The 17,904-nt window shown below is 38.4% G+C and overlaps 1 protein-coding gene and 1 pseudogene across 5 annotated transcripts in view; both read right to left on the reverse strand.

The window, feature by feature from the left end:
• ESRRG (estrogen related receptor gamma) overlaps nt 1–17,904 on the reverse strand; it is a 595,534-nt gene that overhangs the window by 336,748 nt on the left and 240,882 nt on the right. The window lies entirely within an intron of this gene.
• On the reverse strand, nt 5,131–6,981 carry LOC131381785 (tigger transposable element-derived protein 1-like; annotated as a pseudogene).

Genomic DNA, 17,904 nt, shown 5'->3' on the forward strand with positions numbered 1-17,904 from the left:
CTCTCAGTATAGCTGCCCTCAGGCTACCATATATCACTGTTCATCTGAAAAGTGTTCTTCAGAGATTTTGCTGGGGAAAATCTGCCAGCATTGTGCTACCCATGCATAGCTCTATAGAACAAGCAAGTGGCAGTAAAATAATACGGATAGCACATATGTTGAGGCTGGCTCGAGGAGCGCCCCAACTGTCATGTAATGGAGTTATTCCCTATGCAATGGCATTTAGAGTGCATTGACCATCAAAGCTGAGGTGAGACCATGAGTCTCTAGCTTTTCATCTGTACAGTTATCATGGGGACACCATGGTCCAAATAACAGCGCTGCAGTGAGGGTGAAATAAAATATTGTACAATTCACACATTTTGCAAGCTATAAAGTTGAAAGAGAAAGAGGTAGGGCCAAAGGTGGCTTAGGGATGGGTGCTGTGGCTCACTCCTGTAATCCCAGCACTCTGGAAGGCTGAGGCAGGAGGATTCCTTGACCCTAGGAGTTTGAAACCAGCCTAGACAACATAGTGAAACTCCATCTCTGCAAAAAATAAAAACATTAGCCAAATACAGTGTCTTGCACCTGTAGTTCCAGCTACTCAGCAGGCTGAGGCAGGAAGATCACTTGAGCCCAGGAGTTTGAGGCTGCAGTGAGCTATGATCGCATCATTGCACTCCAGCCTGGGCAACAGAATGAGACCCCATCTCTAATAAAATAAAATAAAATAAATACAATAAAATAAAAAATCAATATAACCCTACCCATAATATAAAGGACAAATAAAGTCATTTATTTTTTATTTTTTTAAAAGATGACTTAGGTATTTTTCAATGGAGATGGATATTGGAGTAAAACAGTGAGTCATTAACAAAATCATAGTCAGGAGGTGATAATCTGGAAAAGAAGATAAAAAATGTTTGAAAAATGATTGTCTTTGACCAGCATCTTGAAGTGTTGTTGAAAATTACAAGACAGGTCAAGACTGGAACGTACAATTGGGTATTACACGCATAGATAAGAGCTTTGAGGCCCTGCTCATGGAAGAATGACAACAACAGATGCTAGCAATTAAAAAACAAAATGTTGTCTAAGAAACAGGGAGAAAGTCAGGCATAGCTCATGAGAGCTAAAGAAGAAGAAAGTGTCGGTAAGGAAAAGGCCATTAAATACAGCAGAAAGCACTGAGACAGTCAGTGGTTTTGGTGATTGGAGGGTCATTGGAGCCTCAGAGGCAGCAATTGAAGTACAGTAGGGAGGCAGGCTCCAGATTACAGGGGGGTAAAAATGTTCTATGATAATCAGGGGGAGATCAGACAGATGAAACATTTTCATGATAAAATTGATAATGAAGGAATGAGAGTAGCAAGGCAGGCAGCTGTGGGGTTTTTTGTTGCTGTTTGCTTTGTTTTTGGAATAAGAGAACTTCGGCATGTAAATGCAGGAACAAACTGATAAGAGTTGAATCTTTGGTAACACCGTGTTAAAAGAAAAACTTCAGCTGATTAAATTTAAAGGAGTTTAACTGAGCAATGAGTGATTCACAAATCGGGCAGCCCCCAGAATCATAGCAGATTCAGAGACACTCCAGCGCAGCCACTTGGTGGAAGAAGATTTATATACACAAAAAGGGGAGTGACGTACGGAAATCCGAAGTGAGGTACAGAAACAACTGGATTGGTTACACTCAGCATTTGCCTTATTTGAACACAGTTTGAACACTCTACAGTGTATGAGTGGTTGACACGGCTGCTGGGATTGGCCAGCCTGTTACAGGCGCACACTCCCAAGTTAGGTTCTCAATCTCATCTACCTAGTAAGTTAGGTTGCAGTTCATCCTCAAGGACTCAAATACAGAAGTACGGAGTCCTTCTCAGGCCATATTTAGTTCACTTTAACAACCGGAAAGGTTGGCATCAGTTTTGGAAGGGAGGTACATTCCACCGGAGGGGAGAGAGGAGAGAAGCTGCCTAAACCTCCATTTAACTTAACAATGGAAAAGAACTGCCAATGAAGTGGGTGACGACTTCCAGTCTCTTAAAAGAATTACAAGCTACCAGAAACGGGAGTCGGGTCAAACAGCAAAACAAGGCTCAACAAATACACAGCCGTAATATTTATATTACAACATTTAATGAGGGAACTTAGCTAAAGCAATTTTTTAATGTCTTGAGAACAAAACCGCTTGATTTATTGAAGCTTCTACTTTTTATTCCATTGTTCTGAAATCATGTGGCCCTAGTTCGATAGAGTCCCATTGTATCAAAAAGCAGAGTTTAAGAAAAAGTACCTGCATAATTATGTGTTAACCTCTCAATCAAGTGAAATATTTTAGGAGCTCTAGGTTCTGCTTGTGCAGGGTGAGGGACACAGCCGATGCTGCGATTTCAAAAAAAAAAAGAAATCAAGAATGATACATTAGAAACCTATATTTTTATCATTAGATCAATTTTCAAACCTAACAAAAATAATTAAGGAAAGTTTTCGACAATGTAAGACTCAATTCTGACATATTCGCAGCACAATTTTAGAAACAAAACAAAACAAAAAGTTCCTTGTCCTCTAGTTCCTTTCTGTTATTATACCCACAAGTTTCAAGAATCTGTCTGTTCATCTACAAAAAGAAAACTTCGGGACAGGAAGAATAAGAGAAAACAAGAAAACTAGGTTGCTGTCTCACCAGTGAGTTAAAACCCATCAGCAGTAAGCCATTGAATTTAACTGCACATCTTTTGTTATTTTATTTTACTTTTTACTGTTTTTCTTTCTACAATCACGGGCCTACCAACACTGTAATCTCCCAGTGGGAGCCAGGCATAGCACAATAGGATGACCCCAGGGAGGTGCCAGGAAAACAGGTGATCGCTCTCTTCTTCCCTCTCTGTGTGTACAAGGAGCTTGGCATAAATGAGTTTTACAACAGCCACCAGCCATTGCTTATTTTTTTCTGAGCAATCATCAATATCAGCATCAAGTGGTGCAGTGGCTCCACAATGAGTTGTGGCGGCAGAGTGAGCCCAGCATGCAAACATTTTGGCTAATTTAAAATCCTTGTGCAGCCGAATCAAACATGACAAGACGATGGCAAAAAGAGAGGCTATTATCCCAAATGAGAGTTGGTAGATGGCTGAAATTGGTTTGAGTGGCAGAGACAAAAGAGGGGCAAAGCAGAGAAATAACTGAGAATAATCCCAGATAAAACAGGCTGCTATATACATACATGTGTACAAACAAAAAGACACACACAGACACACACAGTCAGAGCAGGAACACAATTGCTTCCAAGCTTTAGTACTAGACGGATCAAACATGCAACCACCTTATAATAAAAATAAATACTAAATAAAATTACATATGATAAGCATTTGTCCAGTCACAGGTAAAGATATATTCTATTTATTTTTTTCTTAAATACAACTTTTAGGCTGGGCGCGGTGCTCACGCCTGTAATCCTAACACTTTGGGAGGCCGAGGCGGGCACATCACGAGGTCAGGAGATCGAGACCATCCTGGCTAACACAGTGAAACCCCGTCTCTACTAAAAATACAACAAAATTAGCCAGGTGTGGTAGTGGGCGCCTGTAGTTCCAGCTACTCAGGAGGCTGAGGCAGGAGAATGGCCTGAACCCGGGAGGTGGAGCTTGCCTTGAGCCAATATCGCACCACTGCACTGCAGCATGGGCAACAGAGCAAGACTCCGTATCAAAAAAAAATATATATATATATACAACTTTTTCCATAGAAATCTCCAATTTTTAAATACTAAAACTGTCATTTCATATTTAAATAAATGTGCTGATGTCTAATAGCCATGACTATGGGGAAGACGGGAGTCGCTGATTTAGGACTGGCAAATTTTGGCTTAAAGATAGCCCAGTGGGTTGGTGCCGAGAGTCCAAAGATCCCCTGGTCATCAAGAGAATCTGAGAGAGTGGGCTGCAAATGAGGAATTCCTCATGAAAGGCAACAGAGAGCTAAAAAGTAGGCTGATGGGGTCCTAAGCCACGAACCTTGACCACAGCTTACAGTGCCATGGCTTCCACCCTGAGGAAAGACGACCTGTGGGGAGCTGTCTTTTGTAAGATTAACAATTTAAAAGGGTTGAAGTGAATTTCGTCAAATAGTTATGGCTGCAGGCTTTTTACAAAGTAGGTTACAAGGTCAGCCAGCTTTCAGAAGCTTTACGTTGTGAGGCGTTTTTGTCATTGTTGTTGTTCCAATAGAGAGAGTAGACTTAGCGTGGCATGCAGCTACAAGCCCAAAATATGGATATAAATGAAAGTCTCTTTACCACAGCCTAGGTTTGGGAGATAAGCTTTTCTTTAGTCTGTTCCCCAGAATTATGCCTTATATATAACTGCACATGAGAAGGCATGAAATGGAGACTAAAGCCACCATGACAGTTGACTCTTGCATTCTATCTGCACTCAGCTGGTGAAACACCTTTCTCTTGCCTTAGATCTCCTCCTAGCCAAGCACCTGAAGCCAGGAATTGTGAGGGAACAGTGAGATCATTATGCGTTTACTCCTATCATACATTGTCAATATCAAGTAAAAATTGGTTCTCATGTTGATAATAATGAAACAAGCTCTAGTGTGGCAACAAAAATTGGGTTTAGTTGGTTTTTCAGTCCATACAAGTGTTGTCTTTCGTACGTGAAGATCACACCACTGACAGTTGGCATTTACACATTTTGTCATTTTTCCCTGGTTTTGATAATGCCTTTGAAACACTGACACTCCCTTTTCTGATACTGTAGTGACTAGGGGGACACATGGGTAAGACATTCAACGAATTTTAGAGGAATACAGTGATTTTTTTTTTGAAGAGCAAAAACAACTAGCCTAGCCAGGGATCAAATTCCTGACTTTAGCCTCAACTCACCAGGCTCTAACCAAGTAAATTTACCTTAAATAACAATTGTTTAAGGTGAAAATAATTGTCAGGTAGTTATACAGGCATACCTCAGAGAAAATGTGGGTTTGGCTCCAGACCACTGCAATAAAGTGAATATCACAGTCAACTGAGTTACAGGAATTTTTTTGTCTTCCAGTGCATTTAAAAGTTACATTTATACCATAATATAGTGTGCAATAGCATTATGTCTAAAAAACAGTTTTAAAATATCTTATTGCTAAGGAATGCTAATGGTCATCTGAGCCTTCAGTGAGTCATCATCTTTTTGCTGGTGGAGGGTCTTGCCTCAACGTTGATGGCTGCTGATGGCTGATGGTGGTTGCTGAAGGCTGGGGTAGCTGTAGCAGTTTTTTAAAAAAGGACAACAATGAAGTTTACCACATTGATGGAGTCTTCCTTTCATGAAAGATTATCCTGCACACAGGGTAAAACTTTGAAAGAAGTTTTACTACCCACCACAAAACTTCTTTCAAAATTGTAGTCAATCCTCTCAAATCCTGACACTACTTTATCAACTAAGTTTATGTAATATTGTAAATTCTTTGTTGCCATTTCAACAATCTTCACAGCACCTTCGCTAGGAGTAGATGTCACCTTAAGAAACTACTCATCTGTAAAAGGCATTTCCTTTTCCATTCAAATTTTATCATGAGATTTCAGCCATTCAGTTGCATCTTCAGGCTCCACTTCTAATTCTAGTTCTCTTGCTATTTCCACCACATCTGCTCATCCATTCTCTACTGAAGTCTTAAATCCCTCAAAGTCATCCATAAGGGTTGGAATCAAGCTCTTCCAAACTCCCGTTAATGTGGACATTTTGACTGCCTCTTATGAATCACAAATGTTCTTAATCGCATCTAGAATGGTGAATCCTTCCAGAAGGTTTTCAATGTACTTTACCCAGATCCTTCAGAAGAATCACTGTCTATGACAGCTATAGCATTATAAAAGGCATTTCTTAAATAGTAAGACTTGAAAGTCAAAATTATTTCTTGATCTACGAGTTGCAGAATGGATGTTGTGTATATGAATGAAACCAACATTCATCCACACGTCCATCTCCATCAGATCTCTGGGGTAACCGCAGCTTCATGTATTTTTCATTCATCTATTGAACAGATGAATGAAACCAACATTCATCTCCTTGTCCATCTATAAGAGCTCCTGGGTAACCAGGTGCATTGTCAATGAGCAGTAATATTTTAAAAGGAATCTTTATTTCTGAGCAGGAGGTCTCAACAGTGTGCTTAAAATATTTAGTAAACCATTCTGTAAACAGTCATCCAGGCTTTGTTGTTCCATTGATAGAGCACAGGCAGAGACGGATTTAGCATCATTCTTAGGAGCCCTAGGATTTTCAAAATGGTAAATGAGCAATGACTTCAACTTAAAGTCAACAGCTGCAGTAGACTCTAACAAGGGAGTCAGCTTGTTCTTTGAAGCTTTGATGCCGGGCATTGATTTCTCCTTTCTATTAATAGCTAGGAAAATCCTAGATGGCACCTTCTTCCAATAGAAGGCTGTTTCATCTACATTGAAAATCTCTTGTTTGCTGTAGCCACCTTTATCAACGATCCTAGCTAGATCTTCTGGATAACTTGCTGCAGCTTTGAAATGAGCACCTGCTGCTTCACCTTCCACTTTTGTGTTACAGTGATGGCTTATTTCCTTAAACCTCATGAACCAACCTGTGCTAGCTTCCATCTGTTCTTCTGCAGTTTCCTCACCTCTCTCAGCCTTCATAGAATTGAAAAGAGTTAAGACCTTGCTCTTGATTAAGCTTTGGCTTAAGGGAATGTTGTGGCTGATTTGATCTTCCACCACTAAATCTTTCTCCATATCACTAATGAGGCTGTTTTGTTTTCTTAACATTGGTGTGTTCACTGGAGTAGCACTTTTAATTTTCTTCAAGAACTTTTCCTTTACATTCACAACTTGGCTAACTGGTGCAAGAGACCTAGCTTTTGGCCTGTCTCAGCTTTCGACATGCCTTCCTCGGTAAGCTAAATCATTTCCAGCTTTTGATTTCAAGTGAGAAGTGTGTAACCCTTTCCTTCACTTGAACACTTAGAGGCCATTGTAAGGTTACTAACTGGCCTGATTTTGATACGGTCGTGTCTGGGGGAATAAAGAGGCCCAAGGAGAGGAAGAGAGATGTGGAAACAGTGCATTAGTGGAGCCCTCAGAATACATATAACATTTACTGATTAAGTTCTTGGTCTTATATGGGTATGGTTTGTGGTCCCCAAAACAAGCACAATAATAACATCAAAGATGACTGATCATAGATCACCATACAAGATATAATAATGGGAAAGTTTGCAATACAGCGGAATACTGCAAAAATTACCACAATGTGACACAAAGACCCGAAGTGAACACAGGCTGTTGGAAAAATGGCAGTAGGTTTGCTGGACACAGCGCTGCCACAAACTTTCAATTTGTAGAAACATGCAAGATCTGTGAAGCTCAGTAAATCAAAATGCAATGAACGAGGTATACCTGTAGTCATCATCAACTCACTCCAAATTGGTGGCCCCCTTGTTAAAGGTTACTGTGGATCTTTAAAATAGAATTTGTTTTTCTAATTTCTGGGGAGGGAGTGAGAGAGAAGCAGCAGCACAGAGGAGAGAGAGAGAAACACGCACACTCAGGGTAGACTCCCAGCACTGGCCTCTCCACCCCGGCAGCCCTTTTCCCTTTTGAGAAGCTCTTACAGCACAGAAGCAGACCTGTTTTCAGGGCAAACACCTAACTTTTAACACCAGGGGCTGGCAGTCTGGTCAGCATCAGTTTGTACGCTATCCTTGTCCTGAGGGATTTTACAGGAATTCAATCAGGAAGCAAACTGTGGAAGTACATGAACACTGGGCAAAAACAGCTGCCAACTTCATTTAGGACGGAACTTTAACATGAAGGAACAAGGTCTAGGAGCATTTTGCAGCCCACTTTGGAGAGCAGTTAAGAATAATGCCTCCTCAGGACAGTGGCAGGCCAGGTGAAAACGTGAAAGAATAAGACAGGTAGCTTATGGCAGGTTTACTTTATCACGCCAGCACCTCTTAACCTCCCCTTCAGCCTGCAGGGCCAGATGTAGCTTGTCGTTTGGAATAAAAGACAAAAAAGGCAAGTGTCTGGTTCTAACATAAAACCTTTGGGAAATGCACATGTTAGTTCATCTGGGTTCAGCAAATAGAGCAATCTTTACTTCTTCGTTAATTTTTACATTAAAAGAAAGAAAAAAACAAGAAGAAAATATCTGGGTTTAGAATGGTACAGATGATTTACAAAAAAAAAGAGGGACATTACTTTCCATAATCAGGTCCAGTTTTCATATCTAGTTTTCATTTTTCAAGGCTAAATTAAGTAACCCTCTAATATAAAATAACTTTGGCCATTAAAGAGAATAAAATTAATTGATCTAGAAGCTTGTTGTCAGATTGGTAAAAGTAAGGCCAGAAGATAAGCCTCTCCATTATTCACAGTAGCAAGAAAGACTAAAACAAAACACCCAACAACCAAAGATCATTTTTGATGCAGGACCATCTTACTCTTAGGAAATCTTTGCTATTAAACCTATTTATGGTGCCTAGTTCTATGTGAGGTTCTTAACTTCCTTTTCATTTTTTGTCTCAGAGTTGAATTTATATATTTATACTGAGGCTTAAGAGAACCCTGGTTCATAGTTCAGAAAGACATTGCTTTCTAGGGAGGTCTGACACAGGTCCGTAGGGCATTTCATCCATCCTGTGCTTGCGTGGCACTCACTACCAAGGGAGCCTATTAGGAAAGAAGGGCACACTGAAGTCTGAACTGAAAGCTGTCAGAAAGGGAACACCCAGATGCTGGTTGCAGCAGCTATGGCTGAGATTCCATTTGTCTTCAGAGCATCAGCAGACAATATATGTATTCTGTCACAAACTCCACTTCTCTCTCCAACCCACAGTGTCCTTAATGCAAGAGGCAGATGTGCTTTCTGCCCAGAGATGTGGCAGCAACCAGACTGTCACCCAAGACTCTAATTAAGTGGTATGTGACATGATTCTAAGGCAACCCAGCCAAAGATCAACCTGCCCATTTTACTGAGTAAAGACATGCATCTTTATCTACCCATTGGCAGGAAAGCAATACCACTAATCCAAGAAGCAAAGGTGCTGTGACTTTGATAGTGCATTTATACCACAAATCTTTGAAGAAGTAAAAGAGTGTTAAAAACTGCTTTATTGCCTCATGTGCCAGCTGTGATCTGACATACACAAATGTAGGGATATTATTATTTTTTGAGTTGGTAGAATTTCATAAAAACCAATAAGCTGAAATCCACACTCAGACCTATGAGATATATACCATCAAAATATTAGTGACTGTGGACAAACGCTGGTCTGGATTAAATCTTTCTTTTTGCCTTAAAGAGACTAAAACTACCTTTCTACCTTGTCCAAATTCATGATGATCAGGGAATTGGACAGAAAACCTAGTTGTTCCACAGCCCAAACACTCATGAATGGGAAATAAATGAGAGATATTCTTTTCTCTTAAATTTCCATGCATATTTACAACACTGTCCCAAGAAAGGGGGCTAAGATTCAAATTTTGGTTTTTTTTAATATTTTATATGAGATTTGTGAGGTTATTTTTGCTACTACAACATGGCAAGCAGGGAGTTTCAAGATTGTGATTTTATTAAGGAATAGAAGACAACCTTTTTTCAACAGGGCTCTACAAAATATTCCATCAGCAGAAGTGTTAGGCAGGTCGGAAAGACTAAGTTTTTCAAGGTATTAAATTAAAAGATGTTGAATTACGTTAAATGCCCCACATTGAATTGACATTTCCCCTTTTTTAATGCAAGCTAAGATTGATGAAAAATACCACTTATCTACATTAAGGGTCAAAATCTCTCACAAAAAGAGCTTCTGGTTCAACACGTCAGAGCAGAGTCAGTCTTCCATAATCCAGGGACCAAGACGCGGATCACATTCTGATGATCCAATTAATGGTGGGATACTTTGCAATCATCCGGCAAGCAAGGCCCCTAACAGATTGTGGGGCTGTAACATCAATTTCTTAAGTGCATTTAAAGGATTACAAATGTTAGTCCTGGCTTGAGATTGAAACACCTATTGAGGTGCTCTGAACCACATTACTGTAATTGGGTACCTGAATTAATGCCATTTCTTCTGATGGGTGAGTTGAATACATTGGAATTAAGAGTTCTTTTTGCTGTATTTCACTTTCTCATTCTTTCTTCCTTTTTTTGTGTTTCCTTGGAACATAAATCTGAATTGAAATAACTCTTTTTTAATCCAGATAGCTTTAATTACAGCCCTCAGGAATCCAAGTATTGTCCTCATTTTACCTCATGCACTGTTTGGGTGCACTCTTCTTTGAGCTTGTTATCTTAATATGCAGCACTTAGACAATGAAAATACAATTCTTTTCTTTAAAAAACTAAGAGAATAAGGGGAGGGGGGAAAGGAGAGGAAGAAGGCTCTGCTTCTCTTTCCTTCCAGCCACATGAACCTCATTACGAACACAGAGGATAGCACTTGAAATTCATCACAGGCCTGGAGAGTTAAGATCCAGATCCTCCCTAAATCTTTCACTCTTTCTGAGGTCGGTTAAAGTAAAAGTTCTGATTAAGGAAGAACTAAATAGGTGGGTATTGTCTGGATATTTTAAACTTCAAAATAAGGATTTTGACCTTCTTTCCCACCTTAATCTCCATTAAGTCTCTCAACTAAAGGGAAATCACATAGCATCACTGTGTCAAACCTCCCCGAAGCTTGCTATGGTAAATTGAATGAAATCTACACTCCCCACTTGAGTCTAAAAGGTCCTACGTGCTCTTCCTGCTCAGCTCTGATGTCATATTTGATTGCTCTCCAACCTGTGCACCAGGCTGTGTCCTCATGCAGTTTCTTCCTGTCATCCAAGTGCACCACGCTCCTCTTCCATTAAGGCACTCTGCCTTAGGCATTCTACTCTGAGACTTCACCCTCACTCCTTTCAGATTTCTACTCAAATATTAATTTATAGAGTTCCCTGACCTTGCTATAAAATAATACTAATGCGCCCCCATCCTTCTCAAGTTGTGCACTCTTTCCTCCCCTACCTCATGTTTCTTCATAGCATTCGTGCATGTGTGTGTGTGTGTGGTGTGCGCACATGCATGCAAATTAGTAATATATGCACCACACACACACACACTCAAAAACAATGACTGTACAAGTAGGAACTTTGTTTCATTCACTACTAGAACACAAGTAACCAGAATAGTACCTGGCACAATTCAAATATTTGTTTAGTTGGATTGAACTGAGTTTTTGCATGGCTAATTCTGCCTCATTATTCTGGTCTCAGATCCAATATTTTCTCACAGAGGACCCCAGATGACCCTTATCTAAAGTAGCACTTTCCCCATCCTCTCCCTTATTACCTTGTTTTATTGTCTTACTATCCTTTACCAACATCTGAAATATCAATGTACGTGCGTATGTTCGTATGTTTGCATATGTTTAATGTCTATTTCTTTATCCTATTACTTAAAGTTCATGAGGGTGGAAAATGTTTTTCTGTCTTGTTCAATTTGATGTCTTTAGTGTTAAGAACAGCACTTGACATGTAGAAGGGGTACTATAAATATTTGTTAAATGTGTATGCAATTAATTGAACCAGAGGGAGTCAAACATGCAAGAGCCTTTGTCAAAATAGGGTTGTAGATGACACAAACTCTTCACCTGGTATAAAGATAACATTGATAGGGTATAATTTATTCCACCTACTATAAAAAAACAAAGCTGGTCATGGTAGTTATCATCGGCTTTGGTAAGGAGACACAGAAGAGCTCTGAAGAAAAGTCTGACATAGAGAAAAGCTGCCTCTGGACAAAATTGGAAAATAGGTGTTGCCTGTCAAGCTGTGCCCCCATCTCTCCTGTTCTGTGCCCTTTCCTGGCTCGTAAGCTATACTGTTTTATCCCCTCTACTCCAAAGCATCCAGTGGCCTTCATGTCAGTACCTGACTCAGTTTTCTCCTCCCCTGAAAACACTCCTACTCTGGAACTTTCTGACTCATCCTGTCCTTGTCTTTCTTCCAAAACATCCAGATTCAGGCATCATATCCTCCCAGTGGCTACTCTTAGACTTAAGCTAACCTGGCAAACCTCTGGACTTAAAAAGCATCAGCTGGCAATAATAATGAACAGGACCCCACTTTCCTGGAAGAGTGATACACCCTCCACTCAGGATGTCTCCACTCCACTCCTCTTTGAGAGGAAGGGAAAGAAAGCTGCGTTTCTATTCCACCAGGAAGGAAACCGTCTACAGAAGGCTCCCAGTGTCTCTTGTCTTTCTTTTCTTTGTCACAGTAACCACTTAACCGTATTCATTTCTGATAGTAAAAATAATTTTCTAAAAACACAGTAGCAAATTTAAATCATGTAAAAAGAACAAAATTCAACCTATAAATCCCTAAATAACAACTTCGTAGTTTGTTTCTTTTTGGTCTCTTCTTTTGGACATCTTTACATGGTCAGTATCATACGCTGTATTTAGTTTTTCCCCACTTAATATATTGTGAAAATATTTCCACATCTTTACGTATTCTTGATCACCATTTTGGACAGGAGAGCATATTTCACTATAGGGATTTATTGCCATTTAGTTAACAATGCCCTATAAGAAATTACTAGGTTATTTTTACTTATAAACAAGGAAACAATAAACATATGTCTTTGTCTAGAGGAGTTGGCAAACTTTTCTGTAGAGGTCCAGATAGTCAATATTTTAGGCTTTATGAGCCATACGGTCTCTGTTTCAACTACTCATTTCTGCTGTAGCCAGAGACAATGAGTAGATAAATGGCTATGACTATGTTTCAATAAAATTTTATTCACAAAAACAGGCACTGGACAGAATTTGGCCTGAGGGCAGCAGTTTGCCAACCCAACCCCTGGCCTAGATCTCCGATTGCTTTCTCAAGATGCATAAAAGTGGAATCACTGAACCAAAGGGGTGAACATTTGTAACAGATATTGAAATATCTATTATTCATCTTAAATATGGTTGCATGCTTGATTTTTCCCAATAACAAAGTCACTAATTTAGTTAACTTAGAGGAATCCCGACCCAATTAACATTCCTCAAAAAGGAGGGAAACTGAGGCCCAGATAAAGCTGAACCTGGTTCTTCTGTTTTATTTGACATTCCTCTTATGTAGTTCTCCTTAAAGATAGTTTTATATATATATAAATATATATGTATATTTATATATATATAAAACTAATTCAGATGCAAAAAGCAAGTTTCCAGGAGTACTGAAACAGTGCAGTCACTAAACTAAGAAAAGACAATTTCTTGAATTCTCAGGGCTTTGATAACTCAATATTCCTTCCAGGTAAATAAATCAATGGCAGTCACCAGCAAGATGACTACTGCTCTTTTAGTTTAAGATGAATAAGATAAGAGGCTTGTTAATCATGTATTATGATTACTGCTTAGGCCACAAAGGAGAGTTGACAGCACCCGTTATAGTACATCAAGGTCTGCCGTGCAATTTCTGCTACTAGGGCTCTATATTATTAAAGTTTGAAGATGTGTGAGGGTATAAATGACCCCTATCTAAAGTTTTCAAGTAATGTTTAGTATTTACACTATAAATCTGCTCTAACATGGCATTATGTTGCAATTTTAGTTTTACTTAATAAACTATATAGGGGCAGACAGCCTATTTGCTATCTTTATTCTCAACAGACAAGGAATTTAAATACATTCTCAAGAGAGTTCAAAGGTACCATGATTTAACTGGAGTAGAAAGGAAAGGGATAAATTTTAATTCTCAAAATGATTTTCTTCGGGAGAGTATGAACATTTTTTGCATTCTGTCATGTTTTCTTTTTAACTACACCAACACATCCTTTCTCAGCAACCAACCAGAGATGATGAGAGCCAGGATGAATCCCATGAGTCATTTTAGTCCAGGCTCCTGTGTCGGCAGAGCAGTTTTCATTATTCTTAAGCATATCGTCTCTCTCTAAACTAGGCATGTCCAGGTCTGTGATTCTACTATGATACGAATGGATATTAAACCCTGGGTGAACCTGCTCTTCATTCGTGGCCTATTATCAAAGCATCATGACTGCTGAGCTGAGGGGTCCATGCCCAAATATAGACATTGGGCATCTGGTTGGCAAGAAACACAGTGGCAGTGGCTATGCCCTCTAACTCTCTAGTGTACAATAATATGTCAGGGAGCAGAAGAGGGACACTCCATTCTTGTCTCCTGTGGCTAATGTTTTTTAATCATAAACAAATGCTGTTCCAAGGTGTTGGTATAGGACAGCATTTCTCGACCTCAGGATTATAAACATTTAGAGGCAGATAATTCTTTGTTGTGGGAGGCTGTCCTGTGCATTGTAGGATGTTTAGCAGCATCCATGGTTTTTGCCACCCACTCAGTGACAACCAAAAATGACTCCAGATATTGGCAAATGTCTCCTGGGGTAATAATGGGGGGTGAAATCATCCTGGTTGAGAGGGACCTAGAATGGCAACCCAAAGGCAGAAAGACATGTAAAAGTACACACTGCACTTGCCCATCTCCTCTGTCAAGTATGCTTCTGGGGTCGGAATGAAGAAAGGAACGCAGCCCCGGGAAGAGACACCAGAAAGACTGAGCCCTATATGGACATGTAAATTTTTCTCTACCTGAGGTTTAGAATGTCTGGCTTGTTGCGTTCAGCAGTCATCACAAAGCTAGATATGAATTTCTTGGCTTTTTTTTTTTTGACTCATTAGGTTGCCCTGCTCAAAATGATTTACACAGAGATAATTAAACTTAAGCCCTAAGGGCTAGTTAACTGTTTAGCAGTGTATACATTTCATATAACCATTTCCATACATCTAGTTTTAAATTCATTAACAAAAATTAATAGCTACCCAGCGCTCTACATTGCGCAGCATGTTGCTATGGTATGCTTGCTAAATTACCCCTTTCTATCACTCCTCCAGCGATCTCATAGACAGTTAAACTTTGCTATGCTGGAAATGTTGCCTACCAATTTGCAGCAAAGCTCATATTTACTATATTTAGTGTGAATAATTGACTGCGCTTCAGAAAATATTTGTCTCTGTTTGGTGTGCCTCTGGAACATTCTATCAGCTTTAAAGAACAGTACATGCACTTTTTTCACTCTTTGAAGAATCACCGAGAAACATTTAATAGGTAATACTAGCATTGAATATGCATTAGAAATATATGTTTTACTAATATTGTCCTTCCTCTGAAAGTCCCTTAACTGCACTTAAATATCTTGTATTTTTTCCTCCTGGCGTATTTTATGAGGACAAAATGCCTTTCTGATATGAACTACCTATGACCCATTAAGTAATTATCTTCTTATTTCTGAATACCAATATAAAAAGAAAAATGAGACAGTAAATCTCTTTTCTATAAACTTATTGCCACAATTATACATATTTTAGAATTTTTGGTAATTAAAATATATTTTCCATTAAAAAATAATCTCTAATCATTCTTCACCAATATTTACATTGTTCACTTCAGGTTTGAAAAGGAGTCAGGGTGAACTAATTCATTGTTTACATTCAGAATCCTAGGTGGCCCAGACCCATAAAGGTAGTACAATGCACTGTATTTTTCGTTCTTAGTACTTATCTTAATCTTAATAACTAGCCAGACAACTGACTCCAGAGTCTGGGGCTTATCAACTGGAATTTGTCACATGAACCCAACAGAAGACAAGAAATACATTATATAACAATGCTACACAAGTCATTATCTCTCGACATTTAAAGGTATGCATTCAAAAACTATGTAAGGCTTTTAGATATTTATTTATTTATCTTTTGCTGAACTCAGATTCCACTTGTTTCTATTAAATTTGATAGCAAATGAACAGAAATGCCCTTGTTAGGTATTATCTGCAAACAGTTTACTACCAAGAGATCAAAAGGATTCGTCCTACTTCATTTCAGCATTGGCTACTGGGAACAATCTGCTTGAAAAACTTTTCTTGATACAGATTATTTAGGAAACAGATTAATAAGAAAATAAAAAGGCTCACACTCCTCAAATATTGAAAAATGTCAACTACTTTAGTAGAAATTTCAGTATCTTCCCAATAGCACTTTTTCTGGATTCCTTTGAAGTAGCTTACACAAACAACAGTAATATTGAGCCATCTATACCACAGTTTTCCCAGACCATGTCTTGGGTTAAAAACAGGACATGACTCTTTCAACTAGTCACATGGAAGGTATCTTCTTCAGTAGAAAGAAGTTTATGAACTCTCTTGTTTTGGTGAATGATTTATTGTAAATATTTCTAATTGCACTTTAAAATTTTCATTCTAAATAAATGGAGACTGTGAAAGGTGTAATGCACTTTATATCCTTCTGCAAGATAAGATTTATTTCTCTTACCAGTTTTACAGAACATTTATTATGTCTATAATGAGCTAAATATTTTTTACTGAGACTTCAAATAGAAATATATACACAATTTAAAATGTAGATGGCCAAACCATTGGCATCATCCAAATAAATATTTTCTTTAAAATCACTCCTTTTGAATTTTATTTCTTCAAAAGAAATGAATGGTGAAAATATTTGTTAAATGATAGCTGAATTTTTGCTTTCTACCAATGTTGTCAATATGAATATACTTTCTAATAAATGCTACCTATTATGTTTCCTCTTCTCCAGAAGAAAACATCAATTCATTAGTTAGTTTAAGAACTCTTAGTATAAACATATTATTTTTGGTGTGAGTGACATTAAATTTATTAACACTTGCATTGTTAAAAAGATGTAGTCACTATCCAACTCTCCACAGGTAGTTTTAAACCAAAACCTTATGTAGAAACTGTACCATGTCTGGAAACAGGCTAAAAATAAGATATAGTGAAATATATAATGTATATGTTTAGTCTAGTAATTATATAATACACTGTACTCCTATCTCCTTTATTCCAATAATCAAAGGTGCATTTCTTGATGACATTTCAATATATGCAAAATTAAAGGTAGCAGAGTTTAATATGTAGCAGAGTTTAATATGAAAAGATATATATCATTTCCCCTAGGAATTAAACTCTTCCTGTGATCTGTAATAAATACCGTGCTGTTTTACAAAATGGGAATAAGATTGATGATATTGATCATAAGTTTCATATTTTTCATTGAATCTATTGATGAATCATTTGCCAAGAATGAACGGGACAAAAGATCTATGGAAATATTGCTTACTTAAGAAAGAGACGTGCTTAGATAATATCACAATATTTTATCAAGGCTGTCATGTAAAGTGCTGACAAATGTTTTATCTTGCTGGAAGATACAGCCCTCTAGAAATGTGTGTCTAAGCACTAAAAAAGGTATGGTTTACATGCATGTGTTTAGATGTGTAGACTCCTTATCTAGTATGTATAACACTTCCTCCACCAACATGATATTTTGTTTTTACTGAATACATTCTATACTATCTATCAGATAACGTGAGTATGTTTTTCTAAACCCTTAGAATCCTAGCAGGACTGGAAGAAAGGTTAAAGATCTATGACTAATTAGAAAGATAATTTTTTGTAAAAAAAGAATAACTATACTTCTCAGAGTGCCCGCTCATTACTAAAAGCTGTGTGCTTTGAGTCAGCAGACCTGAAACCAACAAGATACATTTGCTGCTTTTCTTGTTTTGGCATCAAAGTTCGTTTTGAAACACAGTAGTTTAGGAGAGAACTACTTGTTATGGACTAAATGTGTGTATTCCTCCAAAATTCACAAGTTGAAATCCTCCCCACTCCCCACCAAGTAATGGTATTAGCAGGTGAGGCCTTTGGGTGGTAATTAGGTCATGAGAGTGGAGCCCTCCTGGATGAGATCAGTGCCCTTATAAAATAAGAGGCCAGAGAGCACTTTTGCCCTCTTTCCACTGTATGAGGATACAGGGAGAAGTTGACAGTCTACAAACTGGATGAGGGC

Source organism: Hylobates moloch, unplaced genomic scaffold (genome assembly GCF_009828535.3).
Source record: "Hylobates moloch isolate HMO894 unplaced genomic scaffold, HMol_V3 SCAFFOLD_18, whole genome shotgun sequence".
Lineage (NCBI taxonomy): Eukaryota > Metazoa > Chordata > Mammalia > Primates > Hylobatidae > Hylobates > Hylobates moloch.